This window comes from Pleurodeles waltl, chromosome 2_2 (assembly GCF_031143425.1).
Source record: "Pleurodeles waltl isolate 20211129_DDA chromosome 2_2, aPleWal1.hap1.20221129, whole genome shotgun sequence".
Lineage (NCBI taxonomy): Eukaryota > Metazoa > Chordata > Amphibia > Caudata > Salamandridae > Pleurodeles > Pleurodeles waltl.
In genome coordinates this window covers 28,537,622-28,551,289 of record NC_090439.1, presented here as the reverse complement: position 1 = coordinate 28,551,289, position 13,668 = coordinate 28,537,622, and positions in this window count along the sequence as shown.

Genomic DNA, 13,668 nt, shown 5'->3' with positions numbered 1-13,668 from the left:
ACAGGTAGGCACTTTGCAAAAAACACCTCTGTTTTCCTTCACAAATTTGGATGTGTCCACGTTGCGCTTTGGGGCGTTTCCTGTCACGGGCGCTAGTCCTACCCACACAAGTGAGGTATCATTTTTATCGGGAGACGTGGGGGAACGCTGGGTGGAAGGAAATTTGTGGCTCCTCTCAGATTCCAGAACTTTCTGCCACAGAAATGTGAGGAACATGTGTTTTTTTAGCCAAATTTTGAGATTTGCAAAGGATTCTGGGTAACAGAACCTGGTCCGAGCCACACAAGTCACCCCATCTTGGATTCCCCTAGGTCTCTAGTTTTCAGAAATGCACAGGTTTGGTAGGTTTCCCTAGGTGGCGGCTGAGCTACAGGCCAAAATCTACAGGTAGGCACTTTGCAAAAAACACCTCTGTTTTCCTTCAAAAATTTGGCTGTGTCCACGTTGCGCTTTGGGGCATTTCCTGTCACGGGCGCTAGACTTACGCACACAAGTGAGGTATCATTTTTATCAGGAGACGTGGGGGAACGCTGGGTGGAAGGAAATTCGTGGCTCCTCTCAGATTCCAGAACTTTCTGCCACAGAAATGTGAGGAACATGTGTTTTTTTAGCCAAATTTTGAGGTTTGCAAAGGATTCTGGGTGACAGAAACTGGTCCAAGCCGCACAAGTCACCCCATCTTGGATTCCCCTAGGTCTCTAGTTTTCAGAAATGCACAGGCTTGGTAGGTTTCCCTAGGTGGCGGCTGAGCTACAGGCCAAAATCTACAGGTAGGCACTTTGCAAAAAACACCTCTGTTTTCCTTCACAAATTTGGATGTGTCCACGTTGCGCTTTGGGGCGTTTCCTGTCGCGGGCGCTAGTCCTACCCACACAAGTGAGGTATCATTTTTATCAGGAGACGTGGGGGAACGCTGGGTGGAAGGAAAGTTGTGGCTCCTCTCAGATTCCAGAACTTTCTGCCACAGAAATGTTAGGAACATGTGTTTTTTTAGCCAAATTTTGAGATTTGCAAAGGATTCTGGGTAACAGAACCTGGTCCGAGCCACACAAGTCACCCCATCTTGGATTCCCCTAGGTCTCTAGTTTTCAGAAATGCACAGGTTTGGTAGGTTTCCCTAGGTGGCGGCTGAGCTACAGGCCAAAATCTACAGGTAGGCACTTTGCAAAAAACACCTCTGTTTTCCTTCAAAAATGTGGCTGTGTCCACGTTGCGCTTTGGGGCATTTCCTGTCACGGGCGCTAGACCAACGCACACAAGTGAGGTATCATTTTTATCAGGAGACGTGGGGGAACGCTGGGTGGAAGGAAATTCGTGGCTCCTCTCAGATTCCAGAACTTTCTGCCACAGAAATGTGAGGAACATGTGTTTTTTTAGCCAAATTTTGAGGTTTGCAAAGGATTCTGGGTGACAGAAACTGGTCCGAGCCGCACAAGTCACCCCATCTTGGATTCCCCTAGGTCTCTAGTTTTCAGAAATGCACAGGCTTGGTAGGTTTCCCTAGGTGGCGGCTGAGCTACAGGCCAAAATCTACAGGTAGGCACTTTGCAAAAAACACCTCTGTTTTCCTTCACAAATTTGGATGTGTCCACGTTGCGCTTTGGGGCGTTTCCTGTCGCGGGCGCTAGTCCTACCCACACAAGTGAGGTATCATTTTTATCAGGAGACGTGGGGGAACGCTGGGTGGAAGGAAAGTTGTGGCTCCTCTCAGATTCCAGAACTTTCTGCCACAGAAATGTTAGGAACATGTGTTTTTTTAGCCAAATTTTGAGATTTGCAAAGGATTCTGGGTAACAGAACCTGGTCCGAGCCACACAAGTCACCCCATCTTGGATTCCCCTAGGTCTCTAGTTTTCAGAAATGCACAGGTTTGGTAGGTTTCCCTAGGTGGCGGCTGAGCTACAGGCCAAAATCTACAGGTAGGCACTTTGCAAAAAACACCTCTGTTTTCCTTCAAAAATGTGGCTGTGTCCACGTTGCGCTTTGGGGCATTTCCTGTCACGGGCGCTAGACCAACGCACACAAGTGAGGTATCATTTTTATCAGGAGACGTGGGGGAACGCTGGGTGGAAGGAAATTCGTGGCTCCTCTCAGATTCCAGAACTTTCTGCCACAGAAATGTGAGGAACATGTATTTTTTTAGCCAAATTTTGAGGTTTGCAAAGGATTCTGGGTAACAGAACCTGGTCCGAGCCACACAAGTCACCCCATCTTGGATTCCCCTAGGTCTCTAGTTTTCAGAAATGCACAGGTTTGGTAGGTTTCCCTAGGTGGCGGCTGAGCTACAGGCCAAAATCTACAGGTAGGCACTTTGCAAAAAACACCTCTGTTTTCCTTCAAAAATTTGTCTGTGTCCACGTTGCGCTTTGGGGCATTTCCTGTCACGGGCGCTAGGCCTACGCACACAAGTGAGGTATCATTTTTATCGGGAGACGTGGGGGAACGCTGGGTGGAAGGAAGTTCGTGGCTCCTCTCAGATTCCAGAACTTTCTGCCACAGAAATGTGAGGAACATGTGTTTTTTTAGCCAAATTTTGAGGTTTGCAAAGGATTCTGGGTAACAGAACCTGGTCCGAGCCACACAAGTCACCCCATCTTGGATTCCCCTAGGTCTCTAGTTTTCAGAAATGCACAGTTTGGTAGGTTTCCCTAGGTGGCGGCTGAGCTACAGGCCAAAATCTACAGGTAGGCACTTTGCAAAAAACACCTCTGTTTTCCTTCACAAATTTGGATGTGTCCACGTTGCGCTTTGGGGCGTTTCCTGTCGCGGGCGCTAGTCCTACCCACACAAGTGAGGTATCATTTTTATCGGGAGACGTGGGGGAACGCTGGGTGGAAGGAAATTTGTGGCTCGTCTCAGATTCCAGAACTTTCTGCCACAGAAATGTTAGGAACATGTGTTTTTTTAGCCAAATTTTGAGGTTTGCAAAGGATTCTGGGTAACAGAACCTGGTCCGAGCCACACAAGTCACCCCATCTTGGATTCCCCTAGGTCTCTAGTTTTCAGAAATGCACAGGTTTGGTAGGTTTCCCTAGGTGGCGGCTGAGCTAAAGGCCAAAATCTACAGGTAGGCACTTTGCAAAAAACACCTCTGTTTTCCTTCACAAATTTGGATGTGTCCACGTTGCGCTTTGGGGCGTTTTCTGTCGCGGGCGCTAGGCCTACCCACACAAGTGAGGTATCATTTTTATCGAGAGACGTGGGGGAACGCTGGGTCGAAGGAAATTTGTGGCTCCTCTCAGATTCCAGAACTTTCTGCCACAGAAATGTGAGAAACATGTGTTTTTTTAGCCAAATTTTTAGATTTGCAAAGGATTCTGGGTAACAGAACCTGGTCCGAGCCACACAAGTCACCCCATCTTGGATTCCCCTAGGTCTCTAGTTTTCAGAAATGCACAGGTTTGGTAGGTTTCCCTAGGTGGCGGCTGAGCTACAAGCCAAAATCTACAGGGAGGCACTTTGCAAAAAACACCTCTGTTTTCCTTCAAAAATTTGGATGTGTCCACGTTGCGCTTTGGGGCATTTCCTGTCACGGGCGCTAGGCCTACGCACACAAGTGAGGTATCATTTTTATCGGGAGACGTGGGGGAACGCTGGGTGGAAGGAAATTCGTGGCTCCTCTCAGATTCCAGAACTTTCTGCCACAGAAATGTGAGGAACATGTGTTTTTTTAGCCAAATTTTGAGGTTTGCAAAGGATTCTGGGTAACAGAACCTGGTCCGAGCCACACAAGTCACCCCATCTTGGATTCCCCTAGGTCTCTAGTTTTCAGAAATGCACAGGTTTGGTAGGTTTCCCTAGGTGGCGGCTGAGCTACAGGCCAAAATCTACAGGTAGGCACTTTGCAAAAAACACCTCTGTTTTCCTTCAAAAATTTGGCTGTGTCCACGTGGCGCTTTGGGGCATTTCCTGTCACGGGCGCTAGGCCTACGCACACAAGTGAGGTATCATTTTTATCGGGAGACGTGGGGGAACGCTGGGTGGAAGGAAATTCGTGGCTCCTCTCAGATTCCAGAACTTTCTGCCACAGAAATGTGAGGAACATGTGTTTTTTTAGCCAAATTTTGAGGTTTGCAAAGGATTCTGGGTAACAGAACCTGGTCCGAGCCACACAAGTCACCCCATCTTGGATTCCCCTAGGTCTCTAGTTTTCAGAAATGCACAGTTTGGTAGGTTTCCCTAGGTGGCGGCTGAGCTACAGGCCAAAATCTACAGGTAGGCACTTTGCAAAAAACACCTCTGTTTTCATTCACAAATTTGGATGTGTCCACGTTGCGCTTTGGGGCGTTTCCTGTCACGGGCGCTAGTCCTACCCACACAAGTGAGGTATCATTTTTATCGGGAGACGTGGGGGAACGCTGGGTGGAAGGAAATTTGTGGCTCCTCTCAGATTCCAGAACTTTCTGCCACAGAAATTTTAGGAACATGTGTTTTTTAAGCCAAATTTTGAGGTTTGCAAAGGATTCTGGGTAACAGAACCTGGTCCGAGCCACACAAGTCACCCCATCTTGGATTCCCCTAGGTCTCTAGTTTTCAGAAATGCACAGGTTTGGTAGGTTTCCCTAGGTGGCGGCTGAGCTACAGGCCAAAATCTACAGGTAGGCACTTTGCAAAAAACACCTCTGTTTTCCTTCAAAAATTTGGCTGTGCCCCGTTGCGCTTTGGGGCATTTCCTGTCACGGGCACTAGGCCTACCCCCACAAGTGAGGTATCATTTTTATCGGGAGACGTGGGGGAAAGCTGGGTCGAAGGAAATTCGTGGCTCCTCTCAGATTCCAGAACTTTCTGCCACAGAAATGTGAGGAACATGTGTTTTTTTAGCCAAATTTTGAGGTTTGCAAAGGATTCTGGGTAACAGAACCTGGTCCGAGCCACACAAGTCACCCCATCTTGGATTCCCCTAGGTCTCTAGTTTTCAGACATGCACAGGTTTGGTAGGTTTCCCTAGGTGGCGGCTGAGCTACAGGCCAAAATCTACAGGTAGGCACTTTGCAAAAAACACCTCTGTTTTCCTTCAAAAATTTGTCTGTGTCCACGTTGCGCTTTGGGGCATTTCCTGTCACGGGCGCTAGGCCTACGCACACAAGTGAGGTATCATTTTTATCGGGAGACGTGGGGGAACGCTGGGTGGAAGGAAATTCGTGGCTCCTCTCAGATTCCAGAACTTTCTGCCACAGAAATGTGAGGAACATGTGTTTTTTTAGCCAAATTTTGAGGTTTGCAAAGGATTCTGGGTAACAGAACCTGGTCCGAGCCACACAAGTCACCCCATCTTGGATTCCCCTAGGTCTCTAGTTTTCAGAAATGCACAGTTTGGTAGGTTTCCCTAGGTGACGGCTGAGCTACAGGCCAAAATCTACAGGTAGGCACTTTGCAAAAAACACCTCTGTTTTCCTTCACAAATTTGGATGTGTCCACGTTGCGCTTTGGGGCGTTTCCTGTCGCGGGCGCTAGTCCTACCCACACAAGTGAGGTATCATTTTTATCGGGAGACGTGGGGGAACGCTGGGTGGAAGTAAATTTGTGGCTCCTCTCAGATTCCAGAACTTTCTGCCACAGAAATGTGAGGAACATGTGTTTTTTTTAGCCAAATTTTGAGGTTTGCAAAGGATTCTGGGTAACAGAACCTGGTCCGAGCCACACAAGTCACCCCATCTTGGATTCCCCTAGGTCTCTAGTTTTCAGAAATGCACAGTTTGGTAGGTTTCCCTAGGTGGCGGCTGAGCTACAGGCCAAAATCTACAGGTAGACACTTTGCAAAACACACCTCTGTTTTCCTTCACAAATTTGGATGTGTCCACGTTGCGCTTTGGGGCGTTTTCAGTCGCGTGCGCTAGGCCTACCCACACAAGTGAGGTATCATTTTTATCGGGAGACGTGGGGGAACGCTGGGTGGAAGGAAATTTGTGGCTCCTCTCAGATTCCAGAACTTTCTGCCACAGAAATGTGAGGAACATGTGTTTTTTTAGCCAAATTTTGAGATTTGCAAAGGATTCTGGGTAACAGAACCTGGTCCGAGCCACACAAGTTACCCCATCTTGGATTCCCCTAGGTCTCTAGTTTTCAGAAATGCACAGGTTTGGTAGGTTTCCCTAGGTGGCGGCTGAGCTACAGGCCAAAATCTACAGGTAGGCACTTTGCAAAAAACACCTCTGTTTTCCTTCACAAATTTGGATGTGTCCACGTTGCGCTTTGGGGCGTTTCCTGTCGTGGGCGCTAGTCCTACCCACACAAGTGAGGTATCATTTTTATCAGGAGTCGTGGGGGAACGCTGGGTGGAAGGAAATTTGTGGCTCCTCTCAGATTCCAGAACTTTCTGCCACAGAAATGTTAGGAACATGTTTTTTTTTTAGCCAAATTTTGAGGTTTGCAAAGGATTCTGGGTAACAGAACCTGGTCCGAGCCACACAAGTCACCCCATCTTGGATTCCCCTAGGTCTCTAGTTTTGAGAAATGCACAGGTTTGGTAGGTTTCCCTAGGTGGCGGCTGAGCTACAAGCCAAAATCTACAGGTAGGCACTTTGCAAAAAACACCTCTGTTTTCCTTCACAAATTTGGATGTGTCCACGTTGCGCTTTGGGGCGTTTTCTGTCGCGGACGTTAGGCCTACCCACACAAGTGAGGTATCATTTTTATCAGGAGACGTGGGGGAACGCTGGGTGGAAGGAAATTTGTGGCTCCTCTCAGATTCCAGAACTTTCTGCCACAGAAATGTGAGGAACATGTGTTTTTTTAGCCAAATTTTGAGATTTGCAAAGGATTCTGGGTAACAGAACCTGGTCCGAGCCACACAAGTCACCCCATCTTGGATTCCCCTAGGTCTCTAGTTTTCAGAAATGCACAGGTTTGGTAGGTTTCCCTAGGTGGCGGCGGAGCTACAGGCCAAAATCTACAGGTAGGCACTTTGCAAAACACACCTCTGTTTTCCTTCACAAATTTGGATGTGTCCACGTTGCGCTTTGGGGCGTTTTCTGCCGCGGGGCGCTAGGCCTACCCACACAAGTGAGGTATCATTTTTATCGGGAGACATGGGGGTAACGCTGGGTGGAAGGAAATTTGTGGCTCCTCTCAGATTCCAGAACTTTCTGCCACAGAAATGTGAGGAACATGTGTTTTTTTAGCCAAATTTTGAGATTTGCAAAGGATTCTGGGTAACAGAACCTGGTCCGAGCCACACAAGTCACCCCATCTTGGATTCCCCTAGGTCTCTAGTTTTCAGAAATGCACAGGTTTGGTAGGTTTCCCTAGGTGGCGGCTGAGCTACAAGCCAAAATCTACAGGTAGGCACTTTGCAAAAAACACCTCTGTTTTCCTTCACAAATTTGGATGTGTCCACGTTGCGCTTTGGGGCGTTTCCTGTCACGGGCGCTAGGCCTACCCACACAAGTGAGGTATCATTTTTATCGGGAGACGTGGGGGAACGCTGGGTGGAAGGAAATTTGTGGCTCCTCTCAGATTCCAGAACTTTCTGCCACAGAAATGTGAGGAACATGTGTTTTTTTAGCCAAATTTTGAGGTTTGCAAAGGATTCTGGGTAACAGAACCTGGTCCGAGCCACACAAGTCACCCCATCTTGGATTCCCCTAGGTCTCTAGTTTTCAGAAATGCACAGATTTGGTAGGTTTCCCTAGGTGGCGGCTGAGCTACAGGCTAAAATCTACAGGTAGGCACTTTGCAAAACACACCTCTGTTTCCCTTCACAAATTTGGATGTATCCACTTTGCGCTTTGGGGCGTTTTCTGTCGCGGGCGCTAGGCCTACCCACACAAGTGAGGTATCATTTTTATCGGGAGAAGTGGGGGAACGCTGGGTGGAAGGAAATTTGTGGCTCCTCTCAGATTCCAGAACTTTCTGCCACAGAAATGTGAGGAACATGTGTTTTTTTAGCCAAATTTTGAGATTTGCAAAGGATTCTGGGTAACAGAACCTGGTCCGAGCCACACAAGTCACCCCATCTTGGATTCCCCTAGGTCTCTAATTTTCAGAAATGCACAGGTTTGGTAGGTTTCCCTAGGTGGCGGCTGAGCTACAGGCCAAAATCTACAGGTAGGCACTTTGCAAAAAACACCTCTGTTTTCCTTCAAAAATTTGGCTGTGTCCACGTTGCGCTTTGGGGCATTTCCTGTCACGGGCGCTAGGCCTACGCACACAAGTGAGGTATCATTTTTATCGGGAGACGTGGGGGAACGCTGAGTGGAAGGAAATTCGTGGCTCCTCTCAGATTCCAGAACTTTCTGCCACAGAAATGTGAGGAACATGTGTTTTTTTAGCCAAATTTTGAGGTTTGCAAAGGATTCTGGGTAACAGAACCTGGTCCGAGCCACACAAGTCACCCCATCTTGGATTCCCCTAGGTCTCTAGTTTTCAGAAATGCACAGGTTTGGTAGGTTTCCCTAGGTGGCGGCTGAGCTAAAGGCCAAAATCTACAGGTAGGCACTTTGCAAAAAACACCTCTGTTTTCCTTCACAAATTTGGATGTGTCCACGTTGCGCTTTGGGGCGTTTTCTGTCGCGGGCGCTAGGCCTACCCACACAAGTGAGGTATCATTTTTATCGAGAGACGTGGGGGAACGCTGGGTCGAAGGAAATTTGTGGCTCCTCTCAGATTCCAGAACTTTCTGCCACAGAAATGTGAGGAACATGTGTTTTTTTAGCCAAATTTTTAGATTTGCAAAGGATTCTGGGTAACAGAACCTGGTCCGAGCCACACAAGTCACCCCATCTTGGATTCCCCTAGGTCTCTAGTTTTCAGAAATGCACAGGTTTGGTCGGTTTCCCTAGGTGGCGGCTGAGCTACAAGCCAAAATCTACAGGGAGGCACTTTGCAAAAAACACCTCTGTTTTCCTTCAAAAATTTGGATGTATCCACGTTGCGCTTTGGGGCATTTCCTGTCACGGGCGCTAGGCCTACGCACACAAGTGAGGTATCATTTTTATCGGGAGACGTGGGGGAACGCTGGGTGGAAGGAAATTCGTGGCTCCTCTCAGATTCCAGAACTTTCTGCCACAGAAATGTGAGGAACATGTGTTTTTTTTAGCCAAATTTTGAGGTTTGCAAAGGATTCTGGGTAACAGAACCTGGTCCGAGCCACACAAGTCACCCCATCTTGGATTCCCCTAGGTCTCTAGTTTTCAGAAATGCACAGGTTTGGTAGGTTTCCCTAGGTGGCGGCGGAGCTACAGGCCAAAATATACAGGTAGGCACTTTGCAAAAAACACCTCTGTTTTCCTTCAAAAATGTGGCTGTGTCCACGTTGCGCTTTGGGGCATTTCCTGTCACGGGCGCTAGACCTACGCACACAAGTGAGGTATCATTTTTATCAGGAGACGTGGGGGAACGCTGGGTGGAAGGAAATTCGTGGCTCCTCTCGGATTCCAGAACTTTCTGCCACAGAAATGTGAGGAACATGTGTTTTTTTAGCCAAATTTTGAGATTTGCAAAGGATTCTGGGTAACATAACCTGGTCCGAGCCACACAAGTCACCCCATCTTGGATTCCCCTAGGTCTCTAGTTTTCAGAAATGCACAGGTTTGGTAGGTTTCCCTAGGTGGCGGCTGAGCTACAGGCCAAAATCTACATGTAGGCACTTTGCAAAACACACCTCTGTTTTCCTTCACAAATTTGGATGTGTCCACGTTGCGCTTTGGGACGTTTTCTGTCGCGGGCGCTAGGCCTACCCACACAAGTGAGGTATCATTTTTATCGGGAGACGTGGGGGAACGCTGGGTGGAAGGAAATTTGTGGCTCCTCTCAGATTCCAGAACTTTCTGCCACAGAAATGTGAGGAACATGTGTTTTTTTAGCCAAATTTTGAGATTTGCAAAGGATTCTGGGTAACAGAACCTGGTCCGAGCCACACAAGTCACCCCATCTTGGATTCCCCTAGGTCTCTAGTTTTCAGAAATGCACAGGTTTGGTAGGTTTTCCTAGGTGGCGGCTGAGCTACAAGCCAAAATCTACAGGAGGCACTTTGCAAAAAACACCTCTGTTTTTCTTCAAAAATTTGGCTGTGTCCACGTTGCGCTTTGGGGCATTTCCTGTCACGGGCGCTAGGCCTACGCACACAAGTGAGGTATCATTTTTATCGGGAGACGTGGGGGGAACGCTGGGTGGAAGGAAATTCGTGGCTCCTCTCAGATTCCAGAACTTTCTGCCACAGAAATGTGAGGAACATGTGTTTTTTTAGCCAAATTTTGAGGTTTGCAAAGGATTCTGGGTAACAGAACCTGGTCCGAGCCACACAAGTCACCCCATCTTGGATTCCCCTAGGTCTCTAGTTTTCAGAAATGCACAGGTTTGGTAGGTTTCCCTAGGTGGCGGCTGAGCTACAGGCCAAAATCTACAGGTAGGCACTTTGCAAAAAACACCTCTGTTTTCCTTCAAAAATTTGGCTGTGTCCACGTTGCGCTTTGGGGCATTTCCTGTCACGGGCGCTAGACCTACGCACACAAGTGAGGTATCATTTTTATTAGGAGACGTGGGGGAACGCTGGGTGGAAGGAAATTCGTGGCTCCTCTCAGATTCCAGAACTTTCTGCCACAGAAATATGAGGAACATGTGTTTTTTTAGCCAAATTTTGAGGTTTGCAAAGGATTCTGGGTAACAGAACCTGGTCCGAGCCACACAAGTCACCCCATCTTGGATTCCCCTAGGTGTCTAGTTTTCAGAAATGCACAGGCTTGGTAGGTTTCCCTAGGTGGCGGCTGAGCTACAAGCCAAAATCTACAGGTAGGCACTTTGCAAAAAACACCTCTGTTTTCCTTCACAAATTTGGATGTGTCCACGTTGCGCTTTGGGGCGTTTTCTGTCGCGGACGCTAGGCCTACCCACACAAGTGAGGTATCATTTTTATCGGGAGATGTGGGGGAACGCTGGGTGGAAGGACATTTGTGGCTCCTCTCAGATTCCAGAACTTTCTGCCACAGAAATGTGAGGAACATGTGTTTTTTTAGCCAAATTTTGAGATTTGCAAAGGATTCTGGGTAACAGAACCTGGTCCGAGCCACACAAGTCACCCCATCTTGGATTCCCCTAGGTCTCTAGTTTTCAGAAATGCACAGGTTTGGTAGGTTTCCCTAGGTGGCGGCGGAGCTACAGGCCAAAATCTACAGGTAGGCACTTTGCAAAACACACCTCTGTTTTCCTTCACAAATTTGGATGTGTCCACGTTGCGCTTTGGGGCGTTTTCTGTCGCGGGCGCTAGGCCTACCCACACAAGTGAGGTATCATTTTTATCGGGAGACATGGGGGAACGCTGGGTGGAAGGAAATTTGTGGCTCCTCTCAGATTCCAGAACTTTCTGCCACAGAAATGTGAGGAACATGTGTTTTTTTAGCCAAATTTTGAGATTTGCAAAGGATTCTGGGTAACAGAACCTTTTCCGAGCCACACAAGTCACCCCATCTTGGATTCCCCTAGGTCTCTAGTTTTCAGAAATGCACAGGTTTGGTAGGTTTCCCTAGGTGGCGGGCTGAGCTACAGGCCAAAATCTACAGGTAGGCACTTTGCAAAAAACACCTCTGTTTTCCTTCAAAAATTTGGCTGTGTCCACGTTGCGCTTTGGGGCATTTCCTGTCACGGGCGCTAGACTTACGCACACAAGTGAGGTATCATTTTTATCAGGAGACGTGGGGGAACGCTGGGTGGAAGGAAATTCGTGGCTCCTCTCAGATTCCAGAACTTTCTGCCACAGAAATGTGAGGAACATGTGTTTTTTTAGCCAAATTTTGAGGTTTGCAAAGGATTCTGGGTGACAGAAACTGGTCCGAGCCACACAAGTCACCCCATCTTGGATTCCCCTAGGTCTCTAGTTTTCAGAAATGCACAGGCTTGGTAGGTTTCCCTAGGTGGCGGCTGAGCTACAGGCCAAAATCTACAGGTAGGCACTTTGCAAAAAACACCTCTGTTTTCCTTCACAAATTTGGATGTGTCCACGTTGCGCTTTGGGGCGTTTCCTGTCGCGGGCGCTAGTCCTACCCACACAAGTGAGGTATCATTTTTATCAGGAGACGTGGGGGGAACGCTGGGTGGAAGGAAAGTTGTGGCTCCTCTCAGATTCCAGAACTTTCTGCCACAGAAATGTTAGGAACATGTGTTTTTTTAGCCAAATTTTGAGATTTGCAAAGGATTCTGGGTAACAGAACCTGGTCCGAGCCACACAAGTCACCCCATCTTGGATTCCCCTAGGTCTCTAGTTTTCAGAAATGCACAGGTTTGGTAGGTTTCCCTAGGTGGCGGCTGAGCTACAGGCCAAAATCTACAGGTAGGCACTTTGCAAAAAACACCTCTGTTTTCCTTCAAAAATGTGGCTGTGTCCACGTTGCGCTTTGGGGCATTTCCTGTCACGGGCGCTAGACCTACGCACACAAGTGAGGTATCATTTTTATCAGGAGACGTGGGGGAACGCTGGGTGGAAGGAAATTCGTGGCTCCTCTCAGATTCCAGAACTTTCTGCCACAGAAATGAGAGGAAGATGTGTTTTTTTAGCCAAATTTTGAGGTTTGCAAAGGATTCTGGGTAACAGAACCTGGTCCGAGCCACACAAGTCACCCCATCTCGGATTCCCCTAGGTCTCTAGTTTTCAGAAACGCACAGGTTTGGTAGGTTTCCCTAGGTGGCGGCTGAGCTACAGGCCAAAATCTACAGGTAGGCACTTTGCAAAAAACACCTCTGTTTTCCTTCAAAAATTTGTCTGTGTCCACGTTGCACTTTGGGGCATTTCCTGTCACGGGCGCTAGGCCTACGCACACAAGTGAGGTATAATTTTTATCGGGAGACGTGGGGGAACGCTGGGTGGAAGGAAGTTCGTGGCTCCTCTCAGATTCCAGAACTTTCTGCCACAGAAATGTGAGGAACATGTGTTTTTTTAGCCAAATTTTGAGGTTTGCAAAGGATTCTGGGTAACAGAACCTGGTCCGAGCCACACAAGTCACCCCATCTTGGATTCCCCTAGGTCTCTAGTTTTCAGAAATGCACAGTTTGGTAGGTTTCCCTAGGTGGCGGCTGAGCTACAGGCCAAAATCTACAGGTAGGCACTTTGCAAAAACACCTCTGTTTTCCTTCACAAATTTGGATGTGTCCCACGTTGCGCTTTGGGGCGTTTCCTGTCGCGGGCGCTAGTCCTACCCACACAAGTGAGGTATCATTTTTATCGGGAGACGTGGGGGAACGCTGGGTGGAAGGAAATTTGTGGCTCGTCTCAGATTCCAGAACTTTCTGCCACAGAAATGTTAGGAACATGTGTTTTTTTAGCCAAATTTGAGGTTTGCAAAGGATTCTGGGTAACAGAACCTGGTCCGAGCCACACAAGTCACCCCATCTTGGATTCCCCTAGGTCTCTAGTTTTCAGAAATGCACAGGTTTGGTAGGTTTCCCTAGGTGGCGGCTGAGCTAAAGGCCAAAATCTACAGGTAGGCACTTTGCAAAAAACACCTCTGTTTTCCTTCACAAATTTGGATGTGTCCACGTTGCGCTTTGGGGCGTTTTCTGTCGCGGGCGCTAGGCCTACCCACACAAGTGAGGTATCATTTTTATCGAGAGACGTGGGGGAACGCTGGGTCGAAGGAAATTCGTGGCTCCTCTCAGATTCCAGAACTTTCTGCCACAGAAATGTGAGGAACATGTGTTTTTTTTAGCCAAATTTTGAGATTTGCAAAGGATTCTGGGTAA